Source organism: Rhamphochromis sp. 'chilingali' (genome assembly GCF_963969265.1).
Source record: "Rhamphochromis sp. 'chilingali' genome assembly, chromosome: 17".
Taxonomy (NCBI): Eukaryota; Metazoa; Chordata; class Actinopteri; order Cichliformes; family Cichlidae; genus Rhamphochromis; species Rhamphochromis sp. 'chilingali'.
In genome coordinates, this window is record NC_137944.1 from 20,974,736 (window position 1) to 20,986,898 (window position 12,163).

At 40.2% G+C, this 12,163-nt stretch overlaps 1 protein-coding gene across 3 annotated transcripts in view; it reads right to left on the reverse strand.

Moving 5' to 3' along the window:
- The window catches only part of LOC308384404 (teashirt homolog 1-like), a 174,549-nt gene that overhangs the window by 64,710 nt on the left and 97,676 nt on the right, over positions 1-12,163 (reverse strand). The gene's annotated exons all lie outside the window — the stretch shown is intronic.

Sequence of the window (12,163 nt, forward strand, 5' to 3'; positions counted from 1 at the left end):
CTTAAAGATGTCGAAGAAGCAAGCTCCTTTAAGCAGTTACTTAGGTGTTCCTCCACCTCCAAAGAATTGTCAGCGCGTATTCTCGGAAAAGTGGTTGCAGGAGGTGAGCTGGCTTCAAACAAATGATGAACGCACAGAGATGTGGTGCAGAATATGCCATGAAAATCCCACTCTAGCGGACAAAACCAGTGCCTTTTATATGTATGCAAACGCGCGTTGCAACTTCTTATCTGGTGCGCGTCTTTTATTTTGACAGCGAATGCGCACCTGCGGACCACTTATGTGCACCCCTGTCTATAAACATCTTGTGACTTTAATAACTTAAGAAGGAAGTAGGGATTTTCAAATTTATCCCCTAGGTACATCTAGATGCTGAGGTGTAGCAATGGCAGCAATCGGTCCAGAGAAAGGAGTCCAGAGAACGCTTGAGCAAAAGTTCTCCAAGCTTTCTGAAGGTCTTAAAAAATGTTTTTCTTTGGATTTTTTTAGTCCTATTCTTATACCTGACCATTTACAAAGAATTTATTCATTTTTGTTATACCACAGACATTATTCAAGCAAAAAAAAAAAAAAAACAGAACTCATCGGATGAACCAGTGTTGTGTCTACAGATAAAAGACAATTCAGCAGATAACCAATTTTAAATGACATCTTTAGCTACTTTATTTCCTGCTTGTAGATGCACTTGTCTGTTTAAGGCTTTGTCACATGTTAATAGTGAACATCTCAATTATCCATTTACACATTGCTTTCTCTATTAAGTATTCTGTACTAGTTCGAATATTTAATTTCATTCATTAATTTAGTTTTCTTCCTGCAGAGTCACTCAAGCCATGAGACGACCAGCAGTGTGATTGTAAGATTATATTATGTAATTTAATTATTTATCTAAAACTTTAACTGCTCTCAGTTTACTGCAGCTTTCTGTGTCAACAAGAGCTGAATATCATTGTTTTGGAGTGGATGGGTTTATGGGATAGATTTCAGATGTTACTTCAAAGCGGGGTTCCTTATGTTCTTTTGCAGGAATCTATTGTTTGTGTCCTCCTTGATTGCTTAGAGCTTCCTCTGTTTTCTCAACTTTTAGTATTTGCTTGCATCCCCTTTGTGTAGACTTGTGCACACCTGCCCTCACTTTCTCTTTTATCTCTCTTAAAAAAAAAAAGTATTCTGTTGTGAAGTAAGGCACCTTTTTCTTCTTTTGGTGTGGATATTTCTTTTAACCGCATTGCCCAAGATTTGACTAAACCTGACGTCAGAGATCCCAGAAACATCCAGCTGGGTTTCTGGGATGGGATGTACATGCACGTCACCATTGCTGCTCAAAGGCTAGACAGCAGACTGCAGTTTGGGCCCAGTGTCTTCTGTCACCTCTTCTTTTTTTAATTCCATTAAGTTTTCTTTTTCATTTTTTTCACTATTCTGTGTTGTGAAGTAAGGCATTGGTGTAGATTTCTTTTTACCTTATACCCAAAGTTATAACAACAATCGAGCAGCTTGGGAAGGGGGACGTTGCCAGATCTGTTGGTGTCGTGGTGTGGCACAGGCTTTGGCTCTTGCCAAATTAATTTATCAAACTTATATGCACAAATGGCCTACATGCATTAATCATGACCATTATCAACATTACATTTAATGGTGACGTCCTCTGCATTTAATTATACCATGTTGTGTGCGTTTCCACTGTTTCCTTTAAGAATATCAGATTGCAGCATTAAATCTAGCTACAGTTTAACTTAACACGTGCTTAAATAAAGTGTGTCCTTGGAGTTGGTAGCTTAATAAACAAAAAAAGGAAGAAATTGTTTGTTCACAGGTCAATGTATAGTACTTCACACAGACGTCTAACATTTGGGCATTTACTGATTCATTACAGCAGCAGGATACAGTTAAAGTTTAGACTCAGACTACGTGCACACTAGTGCGTTTTTATTTGAAAATGCATGGCTTTCTCTCCGTTTTGGCCTCCCACCCACACTGAGACGGAGTTTTCGCTGAAGGAAAACGCAGCGTTTTGGAAACGCTCTCGAAAGCGCCTACATTTCAAAACGGTGCTTTCGCGTCGCAGTGTGGACAGCGAAAACGGAGACTTTCTAAAACGATGATACGTGTTAGTCATATGATGCAGTCATGTGACCAATTAAAATAAGATAGCAGAGGGCATGATACAGCAGTTGTTTTGTTTGCTTTGAATTTTGACAGCCATATTAAAGATTAATATCAGTACATGCTCCAGATAGCTTTCCTTCAAATTCTTTAACTCTCACTCGCTTTTGCAACTTTGTACTTTTGTGTTACTCGCAACAACAACTCCACCTCATTGTTAGTCCATTTATAAAACTCGGTCCTTTTCCTCAACATTTTGCCGCAACGTTTCAAAGAGCCGGAAAGTAAATAAGCGGCAAACAGAAATGAGGCAGATCAAATCTTCTTGCGTTTCACACATTCACAGGACTGGAACGTAAGCGTTTCGGCTGTTTCAATGTGGACGCGCAACTCTGTGAAAACGACTGAAAACGTTAGTGTGGACAATTTTGCAAAGAGGAGTGGGCCAAATATCACAAAAGCTTGATTGCACCTCTTATTGCCAAAGGTGGCACAACCAGTTTGGTTTAAGGACAATTACTTTTTCACACAGGGCCAGGCAGGTTTGGATAGACTGACTGAATGAAAAACTGAATTTTGTACATGCTCGGGTTATCTTTGTCTAATTATAATATTAGTGTGAAGATCTGAAACACGTGAATGTGACAAATATCCAAAAGATATAAAATCAGTAAGACAGCTATTACTTTAGTCTTGTGCATGTAATTTCTCACACATCGTGCCTACTTACGTTTCTCAGTGCTATACTGTATGAATGCATTTTAACTTCCCATTTGCTCTTGTTGGAAACATAACTCACAAATATGTTTTTTACTTAAAAGATTTTTTACTAAACAGCAGCCAGTAGTGTCTTTTTAGGAATTATTTTTAGTGGCTAACGTTGCACTTTAGTAAATATTTTTATAGCAACAGAACGGTGTATAAGGAATTAGCTTAAAATATGCTCTAGAACCAATGTGCTTTGTAATCTGTGTGGCTCATTTGTTCATTTTTAACAGTTCTCGGTCAGTATAAATACACTACACAGGCTTTGGTCTTTTCATGGGATTTTATGTCAACAAGAAAAATGCTCGCTACCACACTGTCATCTGGCATGTCAGTCCTGTCTGTCAAAAGTAGTGCCTAAGTGGAAGGGGGACCCAAACGTGTCACTAACACTCGGGCATTACAGACAGCTAAATGCGCTAATGGCCTAGCTAATGCAGTGGTATTCACCAGTGGGTTGACCACGTACACACTTCATGCATATACACAAGGAGACCATATGCATGAAGTGATCCCTCACTCACTCTCACCCCTTCTGTCATTCAGTCAGGTACACGGATATTCACTCAGACATTAACACTCAAAAAGGAAAACGGTCAAAAGCACCCACATAGGGCATGTCCTCTCAGCAATTCTGTCACTCACAAAAAGCAGTATAAGGTGGGACATTAAGAGGTGAGTGAGTCTGCAGCATTTTGTCAAATAGTTATTCGGGCTTCTTCTTTAGTCGTCTTTTATGTTCTGAAAGATTTAAAGGAGAGAGAGAGAGGAGCTGCCCACTTACAGTATGTGAAGCTGGAGCTGTGTACCTGCTGTTTACACGCTTACTCAGATCTCACTTTGATTTGGAAACTGATTTTCAGAAAACCTGAAAGAAAAAATCAAAAGACTAATGAGGAAACAAATGATTGGGACTGTAGTTACTGAAGTATTGTTTACAATGAACTTTTCTAAATGTGTGACAGATCATTTTAGCGTCGTGTTAAAGATTAAGGTTTAAGTTTACATACAGCTTTTTTCCCCCTCCCAACAAAAATAATTCAGGAACCAGAGTGATCCTAAAGCAGATGGTCTGAAATCTGTCTTTTAGTCCTGCTGCCACTGTAATGTTAGTGAACTTCAACTAGTTCAGTGGAGGAATTAATATACACAAAATCTCCCAGACTCTTCTGTGTAACTCTTTGGACACAGAAGAGTAAGGTCAAATCGTACCCTGTTGTTATGGCAGTGCAACAGCACAACTGACTGAACAGGTTTCCTGGTTTGGCTATTACATTGGAGATAACTGGTTTTTGGTGGACAGAGGTGGGGCACGTGTTATATAGCCACTATCTTTGGTGTTGCAGAATTCAAATGATGAATCTTTCCCTTACAATGTCTCTGACCCTTATCTGTTCTCTGCTTCCCCATAGGAAGCTCGTTACTGAGAGACTCGGTATTCCCTGTCATGCTTGTTAGCCCTACATTACGAGTGAAAGGAGCAGGGACAGGAAGCCTCTGCTATAACTGATACATATACCCGTGAATAAACACACACTCAAAATCACATTCAAAGCTAAGATTTATAACTTGCCCAAAATTAGGGGAAGCCTGCCACACATGCAGACGACTCAGTCGTAAGTTCTGCCATTTAACAGTTACCTGTCGCTGCTGCTGCTCTAAATACAGCTCGCTCTCGGTCAGCTTGCCTGGTTAAGTGAAGATGAAGAGAACTTCCCTGCCAGGTACTGCAGATCAAGACTTGACATCTATGTATTTGTAACAAGGTTCTACCTACATCATCTCTCTGTGGGACACTGTACACTCTCGTAGAAAGACGGTAACACTGATGCAAGGCTTTGAAAGCAGCAATTAGCACTCTTGGTGGTCCGCACTGTTTTTCTTTTTTCCCTTCTTACCTTACCCATTCTCTTCTTTAACTTCCCCTGGGAATTGCTGTTAAGGGATACAATTAATTTTTTGACACAAATATGAAAGTGTTAATTCACCTGTGATAATTAGAGCTATTCTTACCGCATGTTGATGAATGTAAAAATGCAGTGTTTATTTATTAATTAATTTCCGCCCCGCCGTCAGAATGAGAGCTCTCATAATTGTGTGATCTTGACTTAAGAAGGAAGTCTCAAAGGAAATAGATTATAGACCTGCCCAGCAGTAATGAAACATTGTCAAAAAAATGCTCAGAAAAGTTACAGCATCTTCACTTTGATGTTCCTTTTTTAATATCTGTCTGAAGAGCGTTTGATGGTAAGGCTTGTCTTGACGTATCGTGGCTCTCATGAATTCTGTGGAGCACAGCGGTGAGGTGTATGACTAACAGCTATAACATCTTTAGTTTTCTCCTCGAGAACATGTTACGGTATCAGTATGTTACCATTACCTCGTTAGGCGAGGTAGTCGTAAAATTACACATGCTTTCACGGTGTGCAAAGTGCATAAGACTTGCAAAAGAATGCTAATTACATTAATCAAATTAATCACATCACAAAGTATTTCTACTTTTATTCTCAAATCAAGGTCCAGGCAGCCTGTGGTGCAGTGACTCTTAAGGGTCAACAGAACAGAAATGAATCCTAAAACTGCATTAAGTGCAAATACACTCCGCTGATATTCTGTTAGACACACCTTGCTAGTCAGACACCATTTAACCTTCAGAACTGCTTTAATGTTATGTGGCACAGATTCAACAGGGTGCTGAAAACAATGTCATGATGGCATAATGCAGTTGCTGCAGATTTGCTGGAAGCAATCATCAGAAGATGGGTACACTGTGATCATAAGAGGATGGACACAGTCAGCAACTATGCTCAGGTAGACTTTAGCATTGCTTCCTGTTACGCGAGTAAATTTATGGAATAACAACAGTAATGTTTTGAAGTTAAATGGAACTTTCATCATGTTCAAATGTTAATTAAGAAGTTTATTGATATTTCACTTATTTGAAATTAAAGTAATTATGAAATACTATGTTCTGTTGTATTGTCAATTTGTGGTTGGCGAAAAATATATTATTAGTATGAGAGGTAGGGGTGTATAAGCTGCCTACACCCTTTCTGCCTGAAATAAATCAACTGAATGTCGCAGTAGAAATCTTGACGCATCACACCAGGTAAGATTTGTCTGTTGTCCAACTTTGGTGAGTTGTAGCCTCAGTTTCCTGTTCATAGCTGACAGCTGAGTGGCACCCAGTGTGGTCCTCTGCTGCTGTAGGCCTTCTGGTTAGACGTGTTGGGCATTCAGAGATGCTCTTCTGCATATTTTCGTTGTAATAAGTGGTTTTTTTGACTTACTGTTGTCTTCCTATAAGCTTGAAGCAGTCTGGGTATTCTCCTCTTACCCTCCGACATTAACGAGGCATTTTTACTCACAGAACTGCAGGTCACTCACATTTTCTCTTTTCTCACTACTCTCTGATGGTTGTAGAGAAGCGGTCTCCAACCTTTTTTGCGCCACGGACCAGTTTATGCCCGACAATATTTTCACGGACCGGCCTTTAATGTGTCGTGGATAAATACAACAAAATAAAACTAGTACCGGTACTGAAAAAAAGAAGATTTATTCATAACACACGTGAAAAGACCCAGGAAAACCGAGTTAACGATCAAAACGATAACAAAATAACACTGAAAACCGATAAAACCCCTGAAAACCATACATTTCACACCTGAGCCTCAATTCTCGCGGCCCGGTACCAAACGACTCACGGACCGGTACTGGTCCGAGGCCCGGGGTTGGCTTTGTAGCTGGTTAACTGGTGAGAAGGACAAAACATTCAGTCCACATCAGTGAGCGACACTGAGCCTTAACCTGCTGAATCAGTGTTGGGATTATGAGGTGGCTCCTGGAAATGTTTCTCCCTCACAAGGTTTGGTGTTCTGTTGCTATGTTTAGATTATTTTATTGAAAAAAAAAATCATCATAAGTTGTCATTTGTGGTCACTCATGACCCGAATCTTCAACGGCAACGTGGCAAAAGTGTTTTATTTTGGTTTTCTCTCTTCATCAAATCAGTTTACTGTGGCAGCAATTTCCTTTGGTATTGCTTCTGGATTTTATTACTGATCCTCCTTCAAAACGTCGTTTTTTCTACACAGTTGACAGCTGTTAAGTTGATGCATCAAGTGTTCAACCAAAATAGCTCATCCTACAGCATCAGATGATTAAGTCAGCATCACTAATTAAGATTTTGTAAGCAAAACAGCACAAAATCACTCACTTTACAGTTTGATTCACATGAGCTTCAAGTTGAAAGTAGTTTGCAAACGCAGAAAAGATTTTGACTGAAGGAAAATCACAGATGTAGCTTAAAACCTTAATGATGGCTGAAATTCCACGTCGCCTTCTCAGTTTCAGGGTCACGAGATTTCCATTCGGCTGCGACTTTTGGAGACACGTCGACAGATGAGCTGTTTTAGTAGCATCCCTGCTTTTTCTGCTAAGAGAAATGGCAGTGAATGTAATGCCTGCATGATCTCACAAACTGAGCTAATCAATGTGTTGACCTAGCCCAGCTATGAGCAGGAACATCACAGTCTGGCTACTACCAGACCATAAGATTGCAGATCCAAGGGGTTAATCTATGCTTTGAGGGAGGAGTGGAAATCCATATAATTACTGGATTGTATGCTATAGCTAAAGCATGTCACACTGTGCTACTTTATTTATCCAAGTAAAAAAAAAAAAAAGAAATCTCACCGAGATTAAAAGTCTCTCCTTCAAGAGAGACCTGACTAACTGGATAAAGGATACTTTATCTGGCTGGCTGCTGGATAAAGAAAATGAATCTCCTCAACATATCAGCCCACATCGCTGTATCCCACTTGATATACGGTCATATTCACACGAAAAGAACACGCCATTTTTTTTTCTTGATCACATAATTTGGGCCTACAATTTGGGCCTACAAAAGGCTGGGAGAAAAACATACGCGGTAACTTATCACCCTCAACAAAGGGTGATCTTAAGCATTTTTGGCTCAGTCAGTTAAGACAATCACTGTCCAGCCGGGCCCGTCCCGCTCCATCTTGCCTGGCAGACACATAAAGGCAGCCATCTTAAATCACGTCTCACGGCGCACATCTAATGACTACTGAGCCCCTGCATATTTCAACATTAATTCATTAGAGGCGGGGATTGGGGGGGAGGGAGGGAGGAGGGGGTGGAATCAGCAGCAGCAGGGAGAATCCTCGGCGCACTCTGATTAAGGCCGTTATGTTTTATAGAAGCCATTTTTCAATGCCTCCTCTGACAGCACTTGAGGTTATTAAATTGTGGGCTTCAACGAAGGAGTGAGAGAGGGAAGGAGTAAGTGGGAAGGAGAAGGAGGAGAGCGAGAGAGATCATGGGAGGAAGAAAAGGGGGAAAGACAGATGGAGGCTGGAGAGAGAGAGAAAGAACGATTAACAATAGCACGGAGACAGGTTGCCAGGTCTCCTTTGGCTGCTGATAAAGTGAACTTCTCGTGATTTGTTTGTGTGTTACCTGTGGTTTCTGGGGTTATCTATATCTCATAGCGACTAGATTACCGAGTGTGTGTTGTACTGTACATAGAACGTGGCTATTTTCTCTCTGTCAGATGTGATACAGGGATTGGATGAAGATAAGCTACATATGGAGGAAGCTGTTATGTCCACTGAATGACCTTGAAACAGTTCTCAGTGGAGTCTATGATAGGTTTACATACTTTAGTGTTTTTTGCTTGGAGTCAATAATGTAGATGTACATACACTCACCTTATCAGTTATATTTAGCAGGTGCTGGGTTGGACTCTGCCTTCAGAAGTGCTTTGATTCTTCGTGGCATAGATTCGACAAGGTACCTGAAATATTCCTCAGAGATTTTGGTCCATGTTGACATGATAGCATCACCCAGTTGATACAGATTCCTTGGATGAAAATCCATGATATGAATCCCCCGTTTCACCACATCGCAAAGGTGCGCCATCGGATTGAGATCTGGTAACCGTGGAGACCATTTGAGTGCAGGGAACTCATTGACATGTTCATGGAACCAGTTTGAGATAATTTGTGCCAATGATGTGTTATCCAGCCATCAGATGATCGGTATAAAAAAGCATGGTCATGGTCAGCAACAATATTCAACTAGGCCATGGCATTTAAACAATGCTTGGTTGTTTCAAAGAAGCCCAAAGAGTGCCATGAAAACACCCCCACATGTCACAAAAGCAGCAGCTCCATGCTTGCTCGTTCTTTACACCAAGTTCTGACGCTACCATCTGAAAGTCACAGCGGAAACAGACTCATTGAACCAGGCGATATTTTTCAAATCTTCTGTTGTCCAATTTCGGTGAACCCGTGCAAATTGTTTCCAATTCTTGGCAGATGTGAGTCTGCTGCTGAAGCCCATATGGATCGAAGTGCTGTACATTCATAGACGCTTTTCTGAATACTGTGGTAACAGGTAGTTATTTGAGATACTGTTGTCTTCCTATCAGCTGAAAGCAGCCAGACCATTCTCCTCTGACCTCAAACAAAGAATTTCCACCCAGACCATTCTCAATCATGCCATGCTCAAAGTAGAGTACTTATTTCCTTATTCTAAGCAGGTTGCCTTGACCGTGTTTACATACCTAAATGCATTGAGGTGCTGCCATGTGATTGGCTAAGTAGATATCTGTGTTAACAAACAGCTGAAGGACAGTGATATACATGACAGTGGGTACACCATTTCTGGAGAAGAACAATCTAAGGAGCTAGTCATTTGTTTTACACGTCACATTTTAACTAACAGAATTTGTTCCGCCGCCAAAAGTTTAAGATAATCAAGGAAGGCTGTAGGTGAAAATACTGCTGTGGGAAAACTGACAAACAAATGGTGCTTTTATTTAATTACCCCAAAAAACACCGTAGCAAAACAAAGAAACAATGGAGCAATAGAATATTATCTCTGTTAGATTTCTACATTCAAGCTAGCAAAGACTTTTTTTGTGCGACCTCTTCTTCCCACACGCCCTCCCCTTGCTCAAATTAATAGGCAGTTGCAGTTCCTCATCAGCCAGTATCTCCTTCAGTTTTTCCAAATAGCTGCTCAGTGCCAGGGTTGTCAAGAAATTGAGTCATCACATCCTGGCAGCTGCTGCTTTCCTCTCGCACACTCGCTTATACAAAGGACATGTATGAATGTATTACATAAGCACTGATATAAAACAAGATGTACAGGGACATAAAGTACGCCATTTTTATAGTATGATAAACAAATAGCCCTTTCTGGATGTTAGCAGTTTATTTTTAGTGATAATGGAACAGTGTTGTAGAAACACAGACCCAGAGACAAAGCACGTCATTAGACACAAAGTCTAATGAAGACATAGGCATCTGCTCAGAAGAGCCCACAAAGTTCCCCCTGAAAATTAAACGAGTAGCTTATGACTTACTCTATCATTTATGCCCTTCAAACGTTGAAAGTTAAGGTAAATTTGATGTGAATTCTCGATTAAAATGTCTCTAAATCCTCTTCAAACTACCTCCACACATCAATGCAATGGCATTTATTTGTGCTCTGCTCACTCTTAACTTACCAGACAATAATAATCCTTTTTCTCCCTTTTTCTTGTAAAAAAAAAAAAAATGTATTGGACAGTTGAGAAAGATTATTGTTCATATATTAAAAGAAAAATCCCCCAATTCAATTCACTCAGTCTTTGTGCACATAGTGTTCGGTGAGTACAGAAGCAGAAACAGCAAGTGTGCTTGTTTAAATCTTTATTGTCCCTGTGCGCATTATTGTACAACTCTGGGACTGTGCAGTAAAAAGACAGTCTTATCTGCGGTACTCTATGCAGTCACTCTCATAAGTAGAGGCGTATAAACGCTTACAATGACACACATACGCACAGCGGCACCATGTTACAGTACTATGTCCTTATCCCTGCTTTATCCCTGTCATCTGTGACAGTTAAACAATGTATCTGCTTGGGGCCCACCAGCAAGGATATAAATGGTTTCATTCCCAAAACACAGGGCTGTGAATTGTAAAGGGAGCAAATGGTCCAATATGATCTCGAAATGAAAGTGCACTCACTCAGAAGCGTTTCATTACACCGCTAAAATCGAACTCAACAACTCCATCACTTCTAATTCTTAAAAAATAGTATCACTGTAAAATAAATGGGCTAGTGTTCCATTACTATAGCATTTAATCTGAAATCTTATTATGAAATCTGGCTAGAAAGCAGGGTGACACTTAAAGTTGGTCTTTTTTTGATTTCGATCCCTGTAAATGAGGACAGTGTAGTAAGAGAGATGGATATGAGTTTAGTGAGAAGGCTGAAGAGGATGAGGACAGTCAGGAAGGTAGGAAGTGTTATATGGTGCAATTAGAGGGAAGACGATTAAAGACGCGGCGTGAAGAAGCGGACAGAGATTATATTCAGATTTCTGCCGTCTCATAAAATAGATGCATTGCGAGCCGATTTTATAAAATTAAAAAAACAGTGAAAATAAACACAGACAGAGCTGTATACTGTACATCAGCGTCCAGTAAAGCGCAAAAGATTAAAAACTCATCAAAAACAGTGGGCTGGAAAGTGAGGAGGCTGAGGGAAGAATGAATGAGACCACCTAATGAGATTGAATGTTTGTACAGCTGGGAGGCAGAGAGGATAGCGAGAGTAGAAGAGAGGGGGGGAAATAAAAGGCAATACAGAGTGTCAGGGAAAGAAAAAGGCTCTTACAGGCTAAATGACGCCTGATTCCCTGGATATTTGGGCTCCCTCTGGGGAACATATAGTTGTTGCCTGGCACTGACAATTTGAGAGGCTTCAGAAGGAAACAAAAAAAGACACTGAATAAGGTAGATGAACATACAGGCTTTTCTCAGTGGTGCAGACTGAGTGACAGCCCTAAAAACCATCATTTAAACACAATCCCATAAAATCACCATTTTCAGTTTGCAGGCTGCTGATGCAGAAAGCAAACTGTTGCAGTCCTGAAATATATTAAATTCGCAAATATTCACATGAAAAAAAAAAAAGTTTCTCAACACAGAGAAATATCGGTCCAACTCAAAAACCAACGCCGGGCACCCAAAAGCAGCAGAACAGGCAAAAATTGTTGGACAGGACCAATTTGAACACATGTAAGCTTTTAATAAACGACAATGCCAGATTTTCAACGGAGATAGCCAAAATTTATAAAGGACAGAATTTCAAATCTATCTTCAGTTTGGTGTTTGCCAGAAAGCCTGGTTGGAAATCTGCCTGTCACAATCCTGCTGGAATTGTCATCTGAAGTAAGAAAACAAATAAAAAAACCAATATGTACTACCTACTGTG